The sequence below is a fragment of the Anomaloglossus baeobatrachus genome, chromosome 7, assembly GCF_048569485.1.
Source record: "Anomaloglossus baeobatrachus isolate aAnoBae1 chromosome 7, aAnoBae1.hap1, whole genome shotgun sequence".
In the NCBI taxonomy this organism is placed as follows: domain Eukaryota; kingdom Metazoa; phylum Chordata; class Amphibia; order Anura; family Aromobatidae; genus Anomaloglossus; species Anomaloglossus baeobatrachus.
This window is the reverse complement of record NC_134359.1, coordinates 127,020,692-127,043,047: the sequence shown is the minus strand read 5'-3', so window position 1 is coordinate 127,043,047 and position 22,356 is coordinate 127,020,692. Positions and strand designations below refer to the sequence as shown.

Sequence of the window (22,356 nt, the reverse complement as noted above, 5' to 3'; positions counted from 1 at the left end):
CATTATAGTTATGTACGCACACTGTAAAAAGACTTATTATAACTTCAGAGACAAGATCGATGAAAAAGAACAAAAAAATCCATAAAACAATTGTTTGGCTGCATTTGAGTCATTTAATAACACAAATAAAGTTTATTGTTTAAGGAGTTGTTGGACATATTTTTCCAAAACCTGATATGGCATGGTGTATTAATAAAATAATATAATATACTCACCTGCATATCGTTTATTCTGGTGGAGACAGGCATGTGCCCAATTAAGTCAATCACTGTGACACTTTTGGTAGTAATTGGTGCAGTAGCTACATTGCTATTCTACTGGTCAAATAAGCTGGCAGATGGTTGGGGGACATATACAGCAAACTATAAATAAGCCCTCAACTTTCCCTGCAAATACAAAAAAAATCCTATGAAATTCTCCCTGCGCCATATGTCAGTTGGCATGATCCGATCTGATAGGCATTGTTGGTCTTTGCCTGGCACCACCTCTATCTTGACACTTGCATCATCCTGCCTTGATTGATGTGGATGATGTGTCCTATGTCATCCATATAGTGCTGTACTGGACTGCACTTTGCTTTGCTCTGCTTATGGTAAAGAAAAATCTTGTAATGCGCATTCACCGGTAGTTGCAGAGAGAAGTTCGCCTGCATAGGCTTGTGCTTCAATTCCGCAGCTACATTACATAACGCAGGAGAAAGCAATTGCAGGGGGATAGAGAAGGTGTCGGGTAATTAGCATATGGTGCAGTACTGGTAGAATTGTAAATTCCGGGGGAGTTGGGGCTTATATATAGATTACTGGACTATGGTACAACAGGAGTTAATAGTCCAGTCAAAATAAGGTTTGACCCCGAACAAATTCCAAGAAAGCATTTTATGATTTTTTTTTTATTACTATTATATGTGGGGAACAACATATTAAAAGTTTTCCAAAAATTGATCACCACAAAGGTCCTAACTATGACGTCATAAGACGATGACAGCCATCGCACTAAAAATAACGAATGTTTCCCTATTTCAAAGCTGTAGCTGTAGGTTACAGAAGAGTTTGCATTTTTATACTATATATTTTCATATAACAATTTTTATACAAAGTTTTATACTAACTACGTCATCAATGATGTCATGACATACATGTACACTTCTAGAAATTATAGAATTAATACACAGTGCATTTTAAGACCTACTTCATCACTGAATAACCGTGTTAGGTCAATAGTCACTATTTTCATCATGAGACACTGCTTCCTCACTCATATTGTCACAATGCCCTTCTTGACATGGTCCGCAGACCCACGAACAGGTAAGTCTGTGTCTTTTGCAAGTGCACCGAAGTGTACTACAACCACGAGAACAATTGCAGTGAATTATTTTCAGAAGTGTTTCTGGTGTGGGTGAAGTATCCATCATCACTGGAAATAGACTGTTGTTCTGCAATTCCCATCCCATTCAGTAGTGTCCATGGCCTCTCCATTGTCCATCCAAAACATCACTTGGAGGTAACTCCGAAGGGCATGATACTTCGTTGCAGAGGAGGTCGGTGGCAGTCGTTCAGGTGTAACAAAGATTTTTGCTGAACCAACTTTTTTGCAGAGAGTAGAATACTTCATTGCAGACAGATTGTCTCCAGGTTTGCCTCCGAACAATGCCACCATCGCTTTACACCCAGCATCTTCAATCTCAGCTATGTTTTTCTTAGGTGTGGAAAAGATTTTAGCACAGCTATTTAAGACAGAGTCTCCCTTCAAAACCTTGTGTAGACCGAGTTTTTTTTTCGATTCCAAAAACCTCGGAAGTGGTATTGCAACCCGTGAATGCATGCAGGAACAAAAGACTGCTGCAGACATGGTTTCCCAGGAACTTCTTCATAACCTTAATGTCGTATACTGTTGCAGGACTCCCTTTATCCGAGTAGAAATAAAGCTTGTTGCCATCGCTGGTTGACGCGTGATGAAGTAACAACACCAAAAGATCTGTATCTTCGCCAATGAGACTAGTACTTTTGTTGGATGACATTGACACTGCCGCCTTAACAATCTCCACATCTGCATCCCCCTCTCATTGTATTACGTGGCAACCTCTGTCATTCATGCGCTTTGAAACGAGATTGAAAAGAGACTGTTTGTTCTCCACATTCGAAAGGAAGTCCTCCTTTTTCCCAACAAATTTCGTTCCTTCAGCAATGTTCACTTTCTTACTTGTTCAATATTTGCGCCGTCGCTGATGGGTAATGTCCTTAGTGCTTGGTCTTCCAATGTAACCATCAAATACTATTGTAGCCTTACCATAGTGCTTTACTGTGAAAAATGCATACTCTTCAGCGATTGAACAATATGTCTTTCCCTCTGAGCACTTCAGTCGATGGAGAAGAGAACCTCCATCAAGAACATAATGTTCCACTTCTAGTACATCCTTGAGTAATGCGTCATCTGAACTCTGTTCTTTTATAGCAGCCATCAGTTGTGCTTTGTTTGGTTTGTGTAAGAGATGTTTTGCCTCAAAGAGGGATGGTGGGTATGGTGAAAGTTCATAGGCCATCACCTCATGAAGGGAAAGATCAGCAGTTTGAGACACCACAAGAAACCTTTGGAACAAAAGAGCGGGGTCTATTGTTTTGTCCTTAGCAACGTCAATTGCCTCACTGGATGCCAGGGTCTTGGCTTTCATTGACCGCTTGTACTTAACTGAAAACAGTGATTGACCCTCCCTTGTTGCCACTATTTCTCTGCCAATGGTGAACAGGTTATGGACATTCACATCCTTATTTGCATTGACACCGGTGATAATGTTGCGAAGAGACACTTCATAAGAGAAAGGTGAAAAGATCTCGAGTTTATCTGTAATTTTCTCCAGGTCTTCACAATCTCTTCTCATCCTTGACGTTCTTGCCTCCTTGTGTTGCTCACTGGTGACAAAGCTCTGGCGAGTGAAACCCTGCATTGCATCACTGTAGGAAGAGGACACTGGCACAGACAGAGTCCACAAGGCCCTCTGATGTTCGGACATTCCACTTCCGCTGGTAAAAGAAATATGATTGTAAAAGAAATATGATAGACACTGAAAAGTGAGTCGCCTTTAACATTTTACAGCTTTGGCGGCCATATTCTTTGACGTCACATTTGGACCCTTTGTGATAACCCTATCTTGGTAAATTTTTAGTATGTTTTTCCCTACATGTAATGATAACAAAAAAAACAATAAAACGCTTTCTTGTTCCGGGTAAAGGTTTTTTTTTCGTATTTTGACTGGACTAAAAAGGTGGTGGCTTTACTTTATATTGGGAAAACTTGCTGACAAGGTTCACCCTACCGTTACCAGTTGGAATTAAGTTGGGAAGTTGGGAAAACTGCCGCAAACTGGGCAGAAGAGTTGCCATACCTAAAGAACAATGTCCAGGAGATATCAAACAATTGCACTATTAAGTAGTGCTGGATCCATTTAGCATTCCTACCTGGTAAATGATGCTGAGAAGAAATGATACAATACTTTAGGAAAGGCCTGAGGAAGAGGAGCATGATACCGTGAATCAAACGACCGGTGGCAGACACCTCTTCCTAAGCCCCTACATAAGGAATAACATAGGGATTTTACAGATATTTTAAATATAGGATAGCCAGACATAAAGATCCATGAACACAGAATATACACAGAATCATCTATATATGACTTGATAGTATAACTACAATGATGGGAATACTGGATTACTAAATTATGTTTCTAAATTTACTTTTTTTCTTAGCCTTCAGAAATATATTATTTTCTGAAGACCGAGCTTGAATTGGGACATTTACAAGAATATTCAAAAGCCTGGGGTCACGCGACAGTTTTCATCCAAAAAAGTGGGACACATTTTTTTCTCCCTTGTCATCGATTTTTTTACTCAGCAGCTATTAATCTTTTACAGGACCATTTACAATTTACTATCCTACAGAAATGTAATGTATGGGAACAAATTGGATGCTACACTGTGACATCTGATTTTACTCTCGCATCCACCCGATTTCGGAGTGAAATCTTAGCATGCTTCAATGTTTTTCACAGACAGATTGTATCAGTAAAAAAAAAATCAATCATCAGCACTGCCCCACTTAACAACATTGGTCTGAGTGCTATCACATAAAAAGTTGAATAGCACTCGTCCGATTTATAGGATGGTATGAGCGAGTGATATCCACCCACATGTGCTCCTATAATAGGTAGCTGTCTATATGCAGTTACATTCGGCTATATTGCTACTTGTGTTACTTGTGTAATGAACAGCAGCTGCCCGTACAATGACGCTTTGTGATCTTCCACTGTGTATCTCGCCGGAGAGAGTAATACCAGTAGAGTAAATATATAAAGGGCTTAGCCGAGCGCAGGAATGTGGCTGTATTGTGGTACTCATTACCAACCACGGCCAGAAATAACACAGCCTTGCATTAGGTAAAAATGAGGGTTTTACAAAACATGCAAGAAAATCTCCATTTTAGCTCCAGTGTAAACATTAAGGACTTTTATTAAGGGGCCGAACAATGGAACTTTACTTGTTATAAAGCTACAAATCTAAGTTTTAAGAGGAACTTTGTAGAAAAAAAATCTCTCCCCAGCCAAAAAATGTAAGAAATGAATCATCTTTATTAAAAATATTTCTGAAGAAAGCAAACAGCGGATATTTCAGTTACTAGAATCAAATGCAGCCATAAATGGAAATAAAGAGTGAATCTAGTCTACTGAAGAAAAGTTATAAAGACAGAATATTCCATAGATTTGAAAGGAAATCAATTTTAACTTGACATCTTTCTAGGAAACCCACTTGCTTATTGCAGTCCAAAATCAGATGAACTTTAATTTACAAATACATTAATTTTATGGAAAGACTCAATATTTTTTAAGCATTCAAACTACTTGGGACACTTGGAAGAAATATTGTCCAGAGAAGAAAAGGAGAGCGCTACTATGAGTCCTGTGTCTGCCAACAGGAAAGCATTCGGAGTCCAATCATGTGTGGGGTTGATTTTCATCTATGGAGGGGGCTCGCTCACATTCTTGCCTAAGAATACTGCCATGAATAAAGAATGATAACTAAACATCTTCTAAGAGAAACAAATCTGAACGATCCAGGAGCAATTTGCTGATCAACGATGCTTTTTTCCATCATGATGGAGACCATGTCGCAAAGAACAAGTGGTAACTAAATGGCTCTGTGAATAATATTTTGGGTCGCTCGTAAGGAACCTGCTCAGTTTTTGATCCCATTAAGAACGTTTTGTGAATCCTCAAAAAGCGGATGATCAAACAAAAACAAAAAAAATATGATAAACTCCAGCACTGAATAGGTAAGAATGGGTTGTCATTAGTCAGGTTTTGGCCAGTGGCTGATATCCAGCTGCATGGGAGAATTGCATAAATCTTGTAAAATCAGGGTCAAGTCTGCAATTATTGAGTCGTTGCATAACATTGATCGATTTGCCAATAAAATGTTAAAAACTTATAAAAAATGATAATTGTACTGCAACCATAAAAACACCTGTCAAAAAAAATCTAAAAACACAAAAGCAACAAACGCTGTGAAAACCAGAATATGTGTAAGTTGCAAAACTTTTGGCCAAGACTGTACTTAAAAATGCATATTGCACTCTAACTATGGCGCCTCACTTATATATTCCAATATGCCTAATAGACAGATGTCATCATGATGATGGGCACCGTTGATGTGTACATTCAACAAAAAGTGCACCATCAACATATATGCAGTAATTTAAAAAAGAAAGAAGAAAATGGATATTAACAGGTAGTTCTCTGCAGTTAGGCAGTGGAGATTTGGCTGTCAATCAGAATGAGAATGGTAGTTACATCTCGTTGACAAAGCAGAGAGGAAGAGAAAGAGCTGCTCTGTCAATGTAACATCACCGAAATTAGCAAAATCATGGGCAGGAATGTTCTGTCACCACTCTAAGCCAGCAGAGATTGGTAGCAGGCAGATCAGGTAAGCAGTTATTAACCTGAAAATTCTTTGCTCTATAATGAAAAATAAGCAAAGTCTCAGATATCCCCTTAACATTCAGGGGTGCCAATACTGTCAACCACAACTTAACTTTCCTACTCAGTATACATTGACCTTTTAAATATGAAATTTTTTGTTTTATGGAATTGATAACAAAATATGGAGAACTGGGCATTATAGTAAAAAAAAAAAAAATATGACTCTGAAAATTGTAGATTCATATTGAAGGCATCAAGACTATGAATTGACACATGTGGAATGAAATATGTAACAAAAAAGTGTGAAACAACTGAAAATATGTCTTATATTCTAGGTTCTTCAAAGTAGCCACCTTTTGCTTTGATTACTGCTTTGCACACTCTTGGTATTCCCCTGATGAGCTTTAAGAGGTAGTCACCGTAAATGGTTTTCCAACAGTCTTGAAGGAGTTCTCAGAGATGCTTAGCACTTGTTGGCCCTTTTGCCTTCACTCTGCGGTCCAGCTCACCCCAAACCATCTCGATTGGGTTCAGGTCTGGTGACTGTGGAGGCCAGGTCATCTGGCATAGCACCTCATCACTCTCCTTCTTAATCAAATAGCCCTTACACAGCCTGGAGGTGTGTTTGGGGCCATTGTCCTGTTGAAAAATAAATGATGGTCCAAGTAAACGCAAACTGGATGGAATAGCATGCCGCTGCAAGATGTTGTGGTAGCCATGCTGGTTCAGTATGCCTTCAATTTTGAATAAATCCCCAACAGTGTCACCAGTAAAGCACCCCCACATCATCACACCTCCTCCTCCATGCTTCATGGTGGGAACCAGGTATGTAGAGTCTATCTGTTCACCTTAAGTATTAGTATTACATTCCACATGTGTTAATTCATAGTTTTGATGCCTTCAATGTGAACCTCCAGAGTCATGAAAATAAAGAAAACTCTTTGAATGTGTGTTCAAACCTTTGGTCTGTACTGTGTATATATATATATATATATATATATATATATATATATATATATATATATATATATATATATTTATATTTACACACAGTACAGACCAAAAGGTTGGACACACCTGCTCATCTCTAGAACAACTATAAAGAGGAGACTTTGTGCAGCAGGCCTTCATGGTAAAATAGCTGCTAGGAAACCACTGCTAAGGACAGGCAACAAGCAGAAGAGACTTGTTTGTGCTAAAAAACACAAGGAATGGACATTAGACCAGTGGAAACCTGTGCTTTGGTCTGATGAGTCCAAATTTGAGATCTGTGGATCCAACCACCGTGTCTTTGTGGAAAAAGTGAACGGATGGACTCTACATGGCTGGTTCCCACCATAAAGCATGGAGGAGGAGGTATGATGGTGTGGGGGTGCTTTGTTTGTGACACTGTTGGGGATTTATTCAAAATTGAAGGCATACAGAACCAGCATGCCTACCACAGCATCTTGCAGCGGCGTGCTATTCCATCCGGTTTGCATTTAGTTTGACCATCATTTATTTTTCAACAGGACAATGACCCCAAACACACCTCCAGGCTGTGTAAGGGCTATTTGACTAAGAAGGAGAGTGATGGGGTGCTATGCCAGATGACCTGGTCTCCACAGTCACCAGGCCTGAACCCAATCGAGATGGTTTGGGGTGAGCTGGACCGCAGAGTGAAGGCAAAAGGGCCAACAAGTGCTAAGCATCTCTGGGAACTCCTTCAAGACTGTTGGAAGACCATTTCCGGTGACTACCTCTTGAAGCTCCTCAAGAGAATGCCAAGAGTGTGCAAAGCAGTAATCAAAGCAAAAGGTGGCTACTTTGAAGAACCTAGAATATAAGACATAATTTCAGTTGTTTCACACTTTTTTAAGTTACTTCATTCCACATGTTTTAATTCATAGTTTTGATGTCTTCAATGTGAATCTAAAATTTTTAGAGTCATGAAAATAAAGAAAACTCTTTGAATGAGAAGGTGTGTCCAAACTTTTGGTCTGTACTGTGTACTGAACTCGGCAACAAGACTGAAGAGAGGCCCTACTGCATCACGGTCCCACCCATAGCTCATTGTAAGCAATGGTTGCAACACAGCTTTGTCCCCTACAGAGTATATATATATATATATATATATATATATATATATATATATATATATATATATATATATATATATATATATCTGTTTGTCTGAACTCGAGTATATACATATATATATATATATATATATATATATATATATATATATATATATATGTATATACTCGAGTTCAGACAAACAGATATCTGATGCACAACAAAACACACCTCAACAACACCACAAACAAGGGGGACACTGGGACTACAATAAAAACAGTAAGCCCTAGTATTAGTTAGAGGGTAGATGGGATGCCTCCTGCCATTACTTGCCACTGTACCTTGCACTCCTAACCAGACCCTATACAGGTTCCTCACCTGTCACCGAGCAGGAATACCTGAAGTCCTGAAAAAACCCTACAATAGTCCTGGCTAGGGAGTGGGAGGTAAGGTACACTTGACCCACAGACCAAAATGGAAAGATACAACTCAGGAAGAATCCATAGCAAGTCATTCCACCAAGGTGGCCAGCATACAAATAGTTTTGTATAATCAGCAAAGACTGCTGGGAAATCTAGCTACTTAAACACAAAGGGACGTGGCTACAGTGTAGCTACAGCTGACCTGCACTGTTAGGAATTAACTATTTAACATTAATTATTTCAGCACCAAGAGAAACAAAACAACATTTAAATGAAGAGTCCCAGATGGAGATGAGAGGCTCCAGTCCTAAAGCTGTCACTAGTCTCCAAACACAGGGAGACGACCATGACAATTTGTGAGTGAAGATGATGATAAATATAATGATAAAGGCTTAGTACAGAGATATCCAATTCACACACGGCAATAAACACCAAACAAAAACTGTTTCACGTAATAGTGGATAAGACAACCCTTTCTGGCTCTACATACATTAAGGAAATAACAGGACTGATATCAAGCAGATGCTGCAGTCTATAGGCAAAAGTATTTAAAGACTTGTGAATAAATAAACAGTAAACAGGAAAGCAAGAAAAAAGAAAGCTTTTGGGTCCTCCTGATTAATGTCACAATCGATATCCCAACAACTGATCATCAACTGGACTAATTAAAGTATTCAGCTTATAAAACATAGCTGTCATGGAGCCTTCCATTAGTGTCTAAGCCAATAAAAAGATAATGGATTGTTTAAAGATATCCAGTTCATCTAGTGATGCCATGCATTAAAAAGACAGATTTTTGCAGAAGGAGGGGCTCAATGGGACAGATCGTCATTTTCAAATGGAATTACAATTGAACATCCAGAACGCCACATAAAAATTAATTTCTCTTTAAGAACAGTTTCATTCCATCTCAGCTTCATTATACATGCGCAGGGAGAAGGCACTCGAGCAGCATTTACGTGGTAGTCGCAGAGTCATGATTCATGGAGGAAAAATACATGTTGACTGTTTAAGTGATGCTCTTCGATTTGGTGGAGCGTGGTATTCAAATCACCAAGGCTGATGTGAAATCTAAATGATTTATTGGCTTTCTGTCTTCTAAGGCATTCCATCCCCTCCCTCCCCATTAATTCACATAGATGTGGTTGTCATATGAGTAAAACCAGCTACAAATTAAAAAGGAGGATAATGTAAATCTGCGTCATCGATATTTAACAACAAATAAGAGTAATATCAGACGATGATTCGGGGGAGAGAAAATATGTATGCATCTATCTGCCTGGTTTTGGCTAAAACCAGTATTCACAAGCTCAGTCAGCTCTTTAAATCATTATTCAGATGCTTCAGTTCTTGTATCATACAATATAGCTGGAAATAAAAGTCTTGCAATCATCCTAAGTTCAGAAGAAGCACCTTACAATGGATTTTACTGGCTTATATAACACCATAAATCCCCAACACTTTACAAACATCATCATCATCATCACTGATCACTTTGGGTTTTAAAATCTAAATTCCCTATCAAGATATCTTTGGAATGTGGGAGAAAATTAACGCAAACAGAAGAACATACAAACTTCTTATTAATAAACAAAACCGCAATTGTGGAATCATAAGTGCGGCTATCTTATGACCACTCAAGCACGTCCTTAAATTACAATTTATTGAGCACAAAAGAGGAAAGGACTCGCCGTGCAAAGAAGAAGTATAGTTATATTAAATCAAAGTCACAACCACCAGAAAAGTGCATATAAAAAAATCACTTTTATTATAAGACCAAGTAAAAAAGGCCGGTTGGATTAACATCATATATAAATATATACTTCAGTACAACAGGTGAAGATCATGAGGTAACGAGGACAAAAGAAAAAGCAGCACATAAACCCAAACATGGAAGAGAGTAATAGGCTGATAAACATTTAACCCTAAGGTTGTTCAGAGTGACTCACACAAAAATAGAGGTGATGTCTCATAGGGGAAAAGACAGGGTAGGTATGGTTAGTCGGATTAATATATAGAGGTTGCTTCACATGCATGTGTCAGAGAGCTCCCTGCATTATGTCAAAAGTCAGGGCTGAAACAGCCTCACAAGAGCAGGGGAACATATTACATGGAGCATATCCAGAAGCAAATCAGGTCTAATCACACTTACCCATATGTCAAATAAAATCAGCCGGATCGCAGAGTTGTGTGCCCCTACGCGTCTCGCCTATAGCTTCATAAGGGGGAGGTATAGGAGGAAGAGTGCCGTTCGGAGGTATCAAGCCATGTGAGGCTTATGAGTCATAAAGTCAGGACCGATAGGTGCAGGGAGCTGTCAATTATGCCCAGAGCACGGCGCGCGTATCCATGTCCCCGCCCCCACCTGCGTCACTTCCGGCTCTCCAATGGTGACGTAAGTTGTCAGCATTAAGGAGGCCATCGCGAGCGGGCATAGGGAGGGGTAAATGGAGGCGCACGCACAGGGCAGCACCACGTCAGATGAGTGGCGGAGGGGTGGATGGGCGCATGCGCATTGCGCAATCAACCCTTCCAATAATCACTCGCAGCAGTTGGAACGAACAAGCAAGGAAGGGAAGAATAAAGTAGAAAGTGTGTGGTCAGTCAAAGCCATAACATATCACAGTATCATATATATGTAAGCTGGATTATAATGTTCAGGATCGTCACAGACCAAAGGAGAGAAAGATGAAAACAGAATGAATGAGAAAGAAAGGAAAACAGATGAGGAATACATGGGAAATATAGAGACATCATATGTCACCACATGTAAAGACACATCAGTGCCCACAACAACGGGGGGTGACTACATCACTATGAGTCACACCACTATGAAGGAAATGTATGATTAGCATATATATGTGACAATATAGACACTATACAGTCCAAGGGGCTCCCATTGATCCTCCAGAGAAAGTAGTAGAAGACTGCTGATCGTTCCATAGAAAGGGTGCCTGGCTTGACTCATATCGGAATTGTTTTTAGACCAAAACAATGCCTCACTAATGGCAGAAAAAAGTTTAGTAGAACCTGTGAAAAATCCAAAAGAACAACCAATTAAAACCAGTACACACAAAAACAACACACATGAATGGAGAAAAAAATAATATATTAAAAACACCACATTCTAGAGAAGAACATTATCTGATAATAAATAGCCCCCAGCTCATGCTAAATAGTGTGATATAACATTATTATGGCAAAAGGGCCCATAAAAATACAATATGGAAGAAAATATATGAGGGTGAGTGGACAGCGGATGTCTACAGAAATGGTGAGAAGCTTAGCTTCTCATTTAATCAAAGGGGCGAGACAGTATCTAGTCTCACTATCCACTCACACTCACGTCTCGCTAGGGCCTTTTTGTAATCTCCTCCTCATATCCCTAGATGTACAACATCAATCCCCATAAATTTCAAGTCATCAGGATTGCATTTATGATGGGTTTTGAAGTGGCGAGGTATCGTCTTTAGAAGATGGATATTTGTTTCCTCACGGGCCGCCAGAATGTCCCTGACATGTTCCCTAATGCGTCTACGGAGCTCACGTGAAGTGAGTCCAATGTACACAAGATGGCATGTACATCTAGCGTAGTAAATGACATTCGAGGTTCGGCAAGAAATATAATGTCTGACCTCGAATGTCTTACTCCCGTCTGACGATGTGAATGTATTAGCCCGTATCATATTCCGGCAGGCTAGGCACGATCCACAAGGGAAGGAGCCCAGATTGGTCCTCGGTATGTTAAAGAGGGATGGAATTTTGGGTACATAGTGGCTATGTACCAGATGGTCCTTCAAATTTCTCCCCCTTCTCGCTGTCATAAGAGGTGTATTTGAGAGTTTGGGACCCAACACACTATCAGTTTTAAGGACGGCCCAGTGTTTATTTAAAACTACTCTGATGTCCTCCCACTGATTATTAAACGTGGTAATAAATCTTGTCGGGTATTCCTCCTTTTTCCTTTTGTTTCCTCCCATGAGTAAATCAGGCCTCTTGGTGTTTTTGGCCCGTTTATACCCATTTTTGATGGCCCGGTGGGAGTATCCCCGTTCACGGAATCTAATTCTAAGATCCCCAGCTTGATCTTCAAAAGATTGTTCAGTTGAACAAATTCTCCGAGCACGGAGGTATTGTCCCACCGGTATTGCTCTTATCGTGGAGGCCTGATGACAGGAAGTGGCATGGAGGAGCGCATTAACCGAGGTCTCCTTCCTGAACATATCTGCCTGTAACGATCGGTCTGGATGCACCAGGAATTTCACGTCCAGGAAATCCATTTCTGCAGGATGGCATTTACCATGGGAGGAAACAAAAGGAAAAAGGAGGAATACCCGACAAGATTTATTACCACGTTTAATAATCAGTGGGAGGACATCAGAGCAGTTTTAAATAAACACTGGGCCGTCCTTAAAACTGATAGTGTGTTGGGTCCCAAACTCTCAAATACACCTCTTATGACAGCGAGAAGGGGGAGAAATTTGAAGGACCATCTGGTACATAGCCACTATGTACCCAAAATTCCATCCCTCTTTAACATACCGAGGACCAATCTGGGCTCCTTCCCTTGTGGATCGTGCCTAGCCTGCCGGAATATGATACGGGCTAATACATTCACATCGTCAGACGGGAGTAAGACATTCGAGGTCAGACATTATATTTCTTGCCGAACCTCGAATGTCATTTACTACGCTAGATGTACATGCCATCTTGTGTACATTGGACTCACTTCACGTGAGCTCCGTAGACGCATTAGGGAACATGTCAGGGACATTCTGGCGGCCCGTGAGGAAACAAATATCCATCTTCTAAAGACGATACCTCGCCACTTCAAAACCCATCATAAATGCAATCCTGATGACTTGAAATTTATGGGGATTGATGTTGTACATCTAGGGATACGAGGAGGAGATTACAAAAAGGCCCTAGCGAGACGTGAGTGTGAGTGGATAGTGAGACTAGATACTGTCTCGCCCCTTGGATTAAATGAGAAGCTAAGCTTCTCACCATTTCTGTAGACATCCGCTGTCCACTCACCCTCATATATTTTCTTCCATATTGTATTTTTATGGGCCCTTTTGCCATAATAATGTTATATCACACTATTTAGCATGAGCTGGGGGCTATTTATTATCAGTTAATGTTCTTCTCTAGAATGTGGTGTTTTTAATATATTATTTTTTTCTCCATTCATGTGTGTTGTTTTTGTGTGTACTGGTTTTAATTGGTTGCTCTTTTGGATTTTTCACAGGTTCTACTAAACTTTTTTCTGCCATTAGTGAGGCATTGTTTTGGTCTAAAAACAATTCCGATATGGGTCAAGCCAGGCACCCTTTCTATGGAACGATCAGCAGTCTTCTACTACTTTCTCTGGAGGATCAATGGGAGCCCCTTGGACTGTATAGTGTCTATATTGTCACATATATATGCTAATCATACATTTCCTTCATAGTGGTGTGACTCATAGTGATGTAGTCACCCCCCGTTGTTGTGGGCACTGATGTGTCTTTACATGTGGTGACATATGATGTCTCTATATTTCCCATGTATTCCTCATCTGTTTTCCTTTCTTTCTCGTTCATTCTGTTTTCATCTTTCTCTCCTTTGGTCTGTGACGATCCTGAACATTATAATCCAGCTTACATATATATGATACTGTGATATGTTATGGCTTTGACTGACCACACACTTTCTACTTTATTCTTCCCTTCCTTGCTTGTTCGTTCCAACTGCTGCGAGTGATTATTGGAGGGGTTGATTGCGCAATGCGCATGCGCCCATCCACCCCTCCGCCACTCATCTGACGTGGTGCTGCCCTGTGCGTGCGCCTCCATTTACCCCTCCCTATGCCCGCTCGCGATGGCCTCCTTAATGCTGACAACTTACGTCACCATTGGAGAGCCGGAAGTGACGCGGGTGGGGGCGGGGACATGGATACGCGCGCCGTGCTCTGGGCATAATTGACAGCTCCCTGCACCTATCGGTCCTGACTTTATGACTCATAAGCCTCACATGGCTTGATACCTCCGAACGGCACTCTTCCTCCTATACCTCCCCCTTATGAAGCTATAGGCGAGACGCGTAGGGGCACACAACTCTGCGATCCGGCTGATTTTATTTGACATATGGGTAAGTGTGATTAGACCTGATTTGCTTCTGGATATGCTCCATGTAATATGTTCCCCTGCTCTTGTGAGGCTGTTTCAGCCCTGACTTTTGACATAATGCAGGGAGCTCTCTGACACATGCATGTGAAGCAACCTCTATATATTAATCCGACTAACCATACCTACCCTGTCTTTTCCCCTATGAGACATCACCTCTATTTTTGTGTGAGTCACTCTGAACAACCTTAGGGTTAAATGTTTATCAGCCTATTACTCTCTTCCATGTTTGGGTTTATGTGCTGCTTTTTCTTTTGTCCTCGTTACCTCATGATCTTCACCTGTTGTACTGAAGTATATATTTATATATGATGTTAATCCAACCGGCCTTTTTTACTTGGTCTTATAATAAAAGTGATTTTTTATATGCACTTTTCTGGTGGTTGTGACTTTGATTTAATATAACTATACTTCTTCTTTGCACGGCAAAACTTCTTATTAATGTTGCACTTGGTGGGATTTAAACACAGGACCCCAGCCCTTCAACTTCCCTTGTTTGCTAGCATTACTATGACATGGTGACTTAAGAGGTTTAAGTCATACACTACAAGTGCATCTCAATAACTTAGAATATCATCAAAAAGTTAATTTATTTCAGTAATTCAGTACAAAAAGGGAAACACATATATTATATAGAGTCATTAGAGAGTGATCTATTTCAAGTGTTTATTTCTGTTAATGTTGATGATTATGGCTTACAGCCAATGAAAACCCAAAAGTCATTATCTCAGAAAATTAGAATAATTATAAAATAACACCTGCAAAGGCTTCCTAAGCTTTTAAAATGGCCTCTTAGTCTGGTTCAGTAGGCTACATAATCATGGACAACACTGCTGACTTGACAGATGTTCAGAAAGCAGTCATTGATACACTCCACAAGGAAGGTTAGCCACAAAAGGTTATTGCTAAAGAAGCTGGCTGTTCAGAGTGCTATATCCAAGCATATTAATGGAGAGTTGAGTGGAACGAAAAAATAGAAAAGTAGAAAAAGGTGCACAAGCAACTGGGATAACTGCAGCCTTGATAGGATTGTTAAGAAAAGGCCATTCAAAAATTTGTGGGAGATTCACAAGGAGTGGACTGCTGCTGGGGTCAGTGCTTCAAGAGCCACCACACATAGATGTATCCAGGACATGGGCTACAAGTGTCACATTCCTTGTATCAACCCACTCATGACCAATAGACAACACCAGAAGCGTCTTACCTGGGCCAAGGAGGAAAAGAACTGGACTGTTGCTCAGTGGTCCGAGGTGTTATTTTCAGATTAAAGTAAATTTTGCATTTCATTTGGAAATCGCGGTCCCAGAGTCTGGAGGAAGAGTGGAGAGGCCACAATCCAAGCTGCTTGAGGTCTAGTGTGAAGTTTCCACAATCAGTGATGGTTTGGGGAGCCATGTCATCTGCTGGTGTAGATCCACTGTGTTTTATCAAGACCAAAGTCAGCACAGCCGTCTACCAGGAAATTTTGGAGCTTTTCATGCTTCACTCTGCCAACAAGCTTTTTGGAAATGGAAATTTCATTTTCCAGCAGGACTTGGCACCTGTCCACACTGCCAAAAATACCAATACCTGGTTTAATAACCACAGTATTATTGTGCTTGATCGGCCAGAAAACTTGCCTGACCTAAACCCGATAGAGAATCTATGAGGTATTGTCAATAGGAAGATGAGAGACACCAGATGCAACAATGCAGATGAGCTGAAGGCTGCTATCAAAGCAACCTGGGCTTCCATAACACCTCAGCAGTGGCACAGGCTGATTGCCTCCATGCCACGCTGCATTGATGCAGTAATTAATGCAAAATGAGCCCCGACCAAGTATTGAGTGCATTTACTGTACAGACTTTACAGTAGGCCCCAACATTTCTGAGTGTAAAATCATTTTTCAGTTGGTCTTATATAATATTCTAATTTTCTGAGATGATGACCTTTGGGTTTTCATTGGCTGTAAGCCATAATCATCAACATTAATAGAACTAAACACTTGGCATAGATCCCTCTGTCTGTAATGACTCTATAAAATATGCTTATACTTTTTTGTACTAAATTAATGAAATAAATTCACTTTTTGATGATATTCTAATTTATTGAGATGGACTTCACGATACACACTCCCCAGCAACTATGCCACCTCAAATGTTTAATATGTGGTTGTAATCTACTGTAGAAGTCCTAGATTGCACAATTGTGACAGTAACAAACAGATTATAGTATATCCCCCTGATATCAGCAGTTTTCTGTCAAAATTCTTAAAAGGAATCTGTTACCAGGCTTTTGCTCCCCCATCTGAGAGCAGCATAATGTAGAGACAGAGACCCTGATTCCAGCGATGTGTCACTTTCTGAACTATTTGCTGTCATTTTGAAAAAATCGATGTTTTCTCTGCTGCAGATCTAGCAGTTATACAGGAGGTGAAGAATATGCTGGACTACCTGGCAGCACGCCAAGTAGTCCTCTAGTGATAACCTACTGCTGATTAAAAAGTGATTTTATTACAGCTACATTGAGCAGCCCAATAAACGACACATCTCTGGAATCAGGATCTCTGCCCCTACATTATGCTGCTCGCTCAGACTAGGCAGCAAAAACCTGGTGACAGAGAAGAATTTTGCAAAATATCTCTTCAACTCCACAGTACTGGCAAATACAAAATGGTTAAAGTTTGGCATACAAAAAGAAATGTTTCCTAATTAAACATTATATCTAACCTGGCATTGTACCATAACAAGGAAGGCTGCAGTGCACATGTACTTTTTTGTGTACATGTTTTCAATATTTCATACACATTTTTATGAAACGATGGGCAAGATCTAGTTGGTCTAAAGAATGAATGACGTGGTCAGCATATGGATATTACAAATTATTCCAAAATTGTTTAAAGCTGGGACAGTAAATCCATGGAAAATCCATAGTAACACGTTTCGGGCACTATAAGTAAGGGCTGTTTGTGTCAGAAACGCAAGGGATTTTTTATGCATTAAATATTTTGGAATAACGCATTGAATAAGCGTAATATACATTCAGTGAGCTGGAGCATTCTTTCTTTGGATGTAGAAGGCAGGCCCGGGCGGTGGGGAGGCTCTGAGTATCTATCTACGGTAGGCTGGTTATTTGCACCTTTACAAATATGACTTATTTAGCTCTAATAACACAACAGGTGTTACAGTGCACTACAGTAATACTGTGCCATCCAGAGGATTGCAGCAGCAAAGGGAAATGGCAGAGCAAGCAAATCACACATGGCTAAGGTGTCTGTGTACTTCAGTGCACACACATCTATACATACACATAAAAAGCATATATAATGCATTTCTTCTCACTATATATTCATGATCTGTGCTCCCCTGCTCCACCGATCCACTTACGAGTTTAGCCGTCACTACAACTCCAGGTTCATGAATCATTCCCCAGTATAAATGGATGGATCTATCCCAGTGCTATTAAATCTTGCTCATATTTATGTGCCTCTTCTACCTATGTGGGGATCATAAAGTGTGTATGGGTTTATCAGACCCATCTGTCATGTTTGTTGTATATAACAGGCACACATTTTAGATTTATAGAGCAGCGTTCAGATGATGAGAATGATGATGATACTGAATTTAAAGCAGAGCAATATTACCATAGAGCAGAGCCGCATACAGCTCACCAATCACTAGTGTTAATATGAGCACTTATGGAAGATAGGTATACTGCTACACAAAGCATCCATAGCAGTATGCGGTAAACTACAAGTCTACTAAAAACAAGAGCTTCAAAACTTACCAATATGTGCTAGTGTTTTACTATATATATACATATATATATATATATATATATATATATATATATATATATATATATATATATATATGTGTGTGTATATATACAGTCATATGAAAAAGTTTGTGCACCCCTATTGATGTTAACCTTTTTTCTTTATAACAATTTGGGTTTTTGCAGCAGCTATTTCAGTTTCATATATCTAATAACTGATGGATTGAGTAATATTTCTGGATTGAAATGAGGTTTATTGTACTAACTGAAAATGTGCATTCCGCATTTAAACAAAATTTGACCGGTGCAAAAGTATGGGCACCTCAACATAAAAGTGACATTAATATTTTGTAGATCCTCCTTTTGCAAAAATCACAGCCTCTAGTCGCTTCCTGTAGCTTTTAATGAGTTCCTGGATCCTGGATGAAAGTATATTTGACCATTCCTGTTTACAAAACAATTCCAGTTCAGTTAAGTTTGATGGTCGCCGAGCATGGACAGCACACTTCAAATCATCCCACAGATTTTCAGTGATATTCAGGTCTGGGGACTGGGATGGCCATTCCAGAACATTGTAATTGTTCCTCTGCATGAATGCCTGAGTAGATTTGGAGCGGTGTTTTGGATCATTGTCTTGCTGAAATATCCATCCCCTGCGTAACTTCAACTTTGCCACTGATTCTTGCACATTATTGTCAAGAATCTGCTGATACTGAGTTGAATCCATGCGACCCTCAACTTTAACAAGATTCCCAGTGTAGGCATTGGCCACACAGCCCCAAAGCATGATGGAACCTCCACCTAATTTTACTGTGGGTAGCAAGTGCTTTTCTTGGAATGCCGTGTTTTTTTGCCTCCATGCATAACGCCTTTTTGTATGACCAAACAACTCAATCTTTGTTTCATCAGTCCACAGGACCTTCTTCCAAAATGTAACTGGCTTGTCCAAATGTGCTTTTGCATACCTCAGGCGACACTGTTTGTGGCGTGTTTGCAGAAGCGGCTTCTTTTGCATCACTCTCCCATACAGTTTCTCCTCGTGCAATGTGCGCTGTATTGTTGACCGATGCACATTGACACCATCTGCAGCAAGATGAAGCTGCAGGTCTTTGGAGGTGGTCTGTGGATTGTCCTTGATTGTTCTCACCATTCTTCTTCTCTGCCTTTCTGATATTTTTCTTGGCCTGCCACTTCTGGGCTTAACAAGAACTGTACCTGTGTTCTTCCATTTCCTTACTATGTTCCTCACAGTGGAAACTGACAGTTTAAATCTCTGAGACAACTTTTTGTATCCTTCCCCTGAACAACTATGTTGAATAATCTTTGTTTTCAGATCATTTGAGAGTTGTTTTGAGGAGCCCATGATGCCACTCTTCATAGGATATACAAATAGGAGAACAACTTGCAAGTGGCCACCTTAAATACCTTTTCTCATGATTGAATACACCTGCCTACGAAGTTCAAAGCTCAATGAGGTTACAAAACCAATGTAGTGCTTTAGTAAGTCAGTAAAAAGTAGTTAGGAGTGTTCAAATCAAGAAATTGATAAGGGTGCCCATACTTTTGCACCGGTCAAATTTTGTTTAAATGCGGATTGCATATTTTCTGTTAGTACAATAAACCTCATTTTAATCCAGAAATATTACTGAGTCCATCAGTTATTAGATATATGAAACTGAAATAGCTGTTGCAAAAACCCAAATTGTTATAAAGAAAAAAGGTTAACATTAATAGGGGTGCCCAAACTTTTTCATATGACTGTATATATATATATATATATCTAATATATAAAGCTGAATGTGTGTGTGTGTGTGTGTGTGTGTGTGTATGTGTGTGTGTGTGTGTGTGTGTGTGTGTGTGTGTGTGTGTGTATGTCCGGGATCGGCATCTGCACCGTCGCAGCTATAGCCACAAAATTTTGCACACTCACACGTATGGACCCCGAGAGCGTCATAGGCTATGTTTCGAGGAGAAATTTTAACCCCACGCTTTACAGTTATTCGCCAAAAAACCTGCCTCCATTAAAGCGAATGGAGCTGGGAGCCACAGTGCAGCCAGAACTTCAGAAGAATGCGCAGCCACGCCCTTATATGGAATGTTGGCGTGTCACAATGCAGCCAGGGAAAGAGACAGACACAGACAGGGAAAGAGGCAGACACAGACAGGCTAAGAAACAGACATAGACAGGGTAAGAGACATAGACAGGGTAAGAGACAGACACAGACAAAGAGACAGACAAAGAGACAGACTGACAGGGAAAGAGACAGACTGACAGGGAAAGAGACAGACAGGGAAAGAGAGGGAAAGAGACAGACAGGGAAAGAGAGGAAAAGTGACAGGGAAAGTGACAGACAGGGAAAGAGATTGAGACAGACAGAGAAAAAGATTGAGACAGACGGAGAAAGAGATTGAGACAGATGGAGAAAGAGATAGATAGGGAAAGAGACAGACAGACAAAGAGATAGAGAGAGATAGAGAGATATATACAGAGGGGGAGACAGACAGAGAATGGGAGAGAAACAGAGAGACAGTTACTATCCCGGGCAGCGCCGGGTGCTATGTTGTGAGGCAAAATTTTAACCCCGTGCGTTCCAATTTACCAATCAATTTTGCCCCTATCTACATAATGGGGGAAAAGTGAAACGAAAAGTGTTGGGGGCAAATTGACAGCTGCCAGATGTGAACAAGGGGCACTTAAAGAATGAGGGCGATGGTGCCAAAGAGTATATACCATACAGTTGCTAAGGCGGGGCCCCGACATGGGATACTCACCACACTCGGGGATATGAACACACACACAAAATGCGCCACACACTACCACGTGCTTGAACACATATACCACCCTCAGCACACATCTCACCACACATACACCAACCTCGCCACATAATCACTCTAAACACACACAAGTCTGGTATTATCCTTCAAAAATAAAAATCTGATTAATAAGCAGCCAAACTACAAGAACAACAAATGTACCACATAGGAAATACGGTAGCTGTCAGTCACATGACCTGTCTATATGTGTATGTGTGAGCTAATATATACTGTCAGGGGGAGGGCTTTCTGTTGCCTGGAGATTTATCAGGCTGCCAATTGCAACCAATCACAGCTTAGCTTCTATCGTGCTACAGTTAATTAATCTGAGCTCTGATTGGTTAATATAGGCAACAATTTAATAATTACATTTCTATCTATTTGTTTTGTGGTTTTTGTGAGCAGAATACATTTTTGTTAATACATTCTATTTTGTTAACAGCGGTCATTAACCCGGGCGAAGCCGGGTAGTACAGCTAGTATATATATATATATATATATATATATAGGGTATACAGCTCCTCTCCCCCCAAGAGCTTCCCTCCCCAAGGGTATACAGCTTTTTCTCCCCCAAAGGTTTACAGCTCCCCTCCCCCCAAGGGTATACAGATTTCTACCAAGGGTATACAGCTCTCTTCCCCCCAAGGGTATACAGCTCACCTCCCTGGTATACAGCTCTCCCCCAAGGGTATACAGCTCCCCTCCCTCCAATGGTATACAGCTGTCCTTAGCCCCAAAGGCTTTCCCAGTGGGCTGGCGGGTTAATTACCGTGACGAGTTATTCACCGTGACACTACACTGCAGCCTTGAATATTGGCGGGTTTCCAGGCAGGTGCACAGCAGGTGGCGGGTGAGCAAAGCTCGGGAACGCAGCCAGAAGCAGGGGGGTGGATCCACTGGAGAGGAGGCGTGGCAAGAGAGGTTCCTTCTCCACCCGCTCCAAAATCGGGGTACTAGCGCAACGAGGGGGATAGGATTTTCCCACTACATAGTCCAGAAAATCCCAAGCGTGAACCCTGAGAGCAAGCTCACCCAGTTAGCCATACTGGCGAGCGGGACCAATTTAGTTATATGCTAAAAGGGACCAACTACAGAAGAGAGGTGCCAAGGTCAAGGTCACAGGCTAACAAGCAACACCAACGGGCATGGTATCCAGGTGTGGTCCTTCCTTGTGAGC

At 40.6% G+C, this 22,356-nt stretch overlaps 1 protein-coding gene across 5 annotated transcripts in view; it reads right to left on the bottom strand.

Annotated features, from left to right (window-relative positions):
• The window catches only part of PARD3B (par-3 family cell polarity regulator beta), a 1,965,757-nt gene that overhangs the window by 1,378,541 nt on the left and 564,860 nt on the right, over positions 1-22,356 (bottom strand). The gene's annotated exons all lie outside the window — the stretch shown is intronic.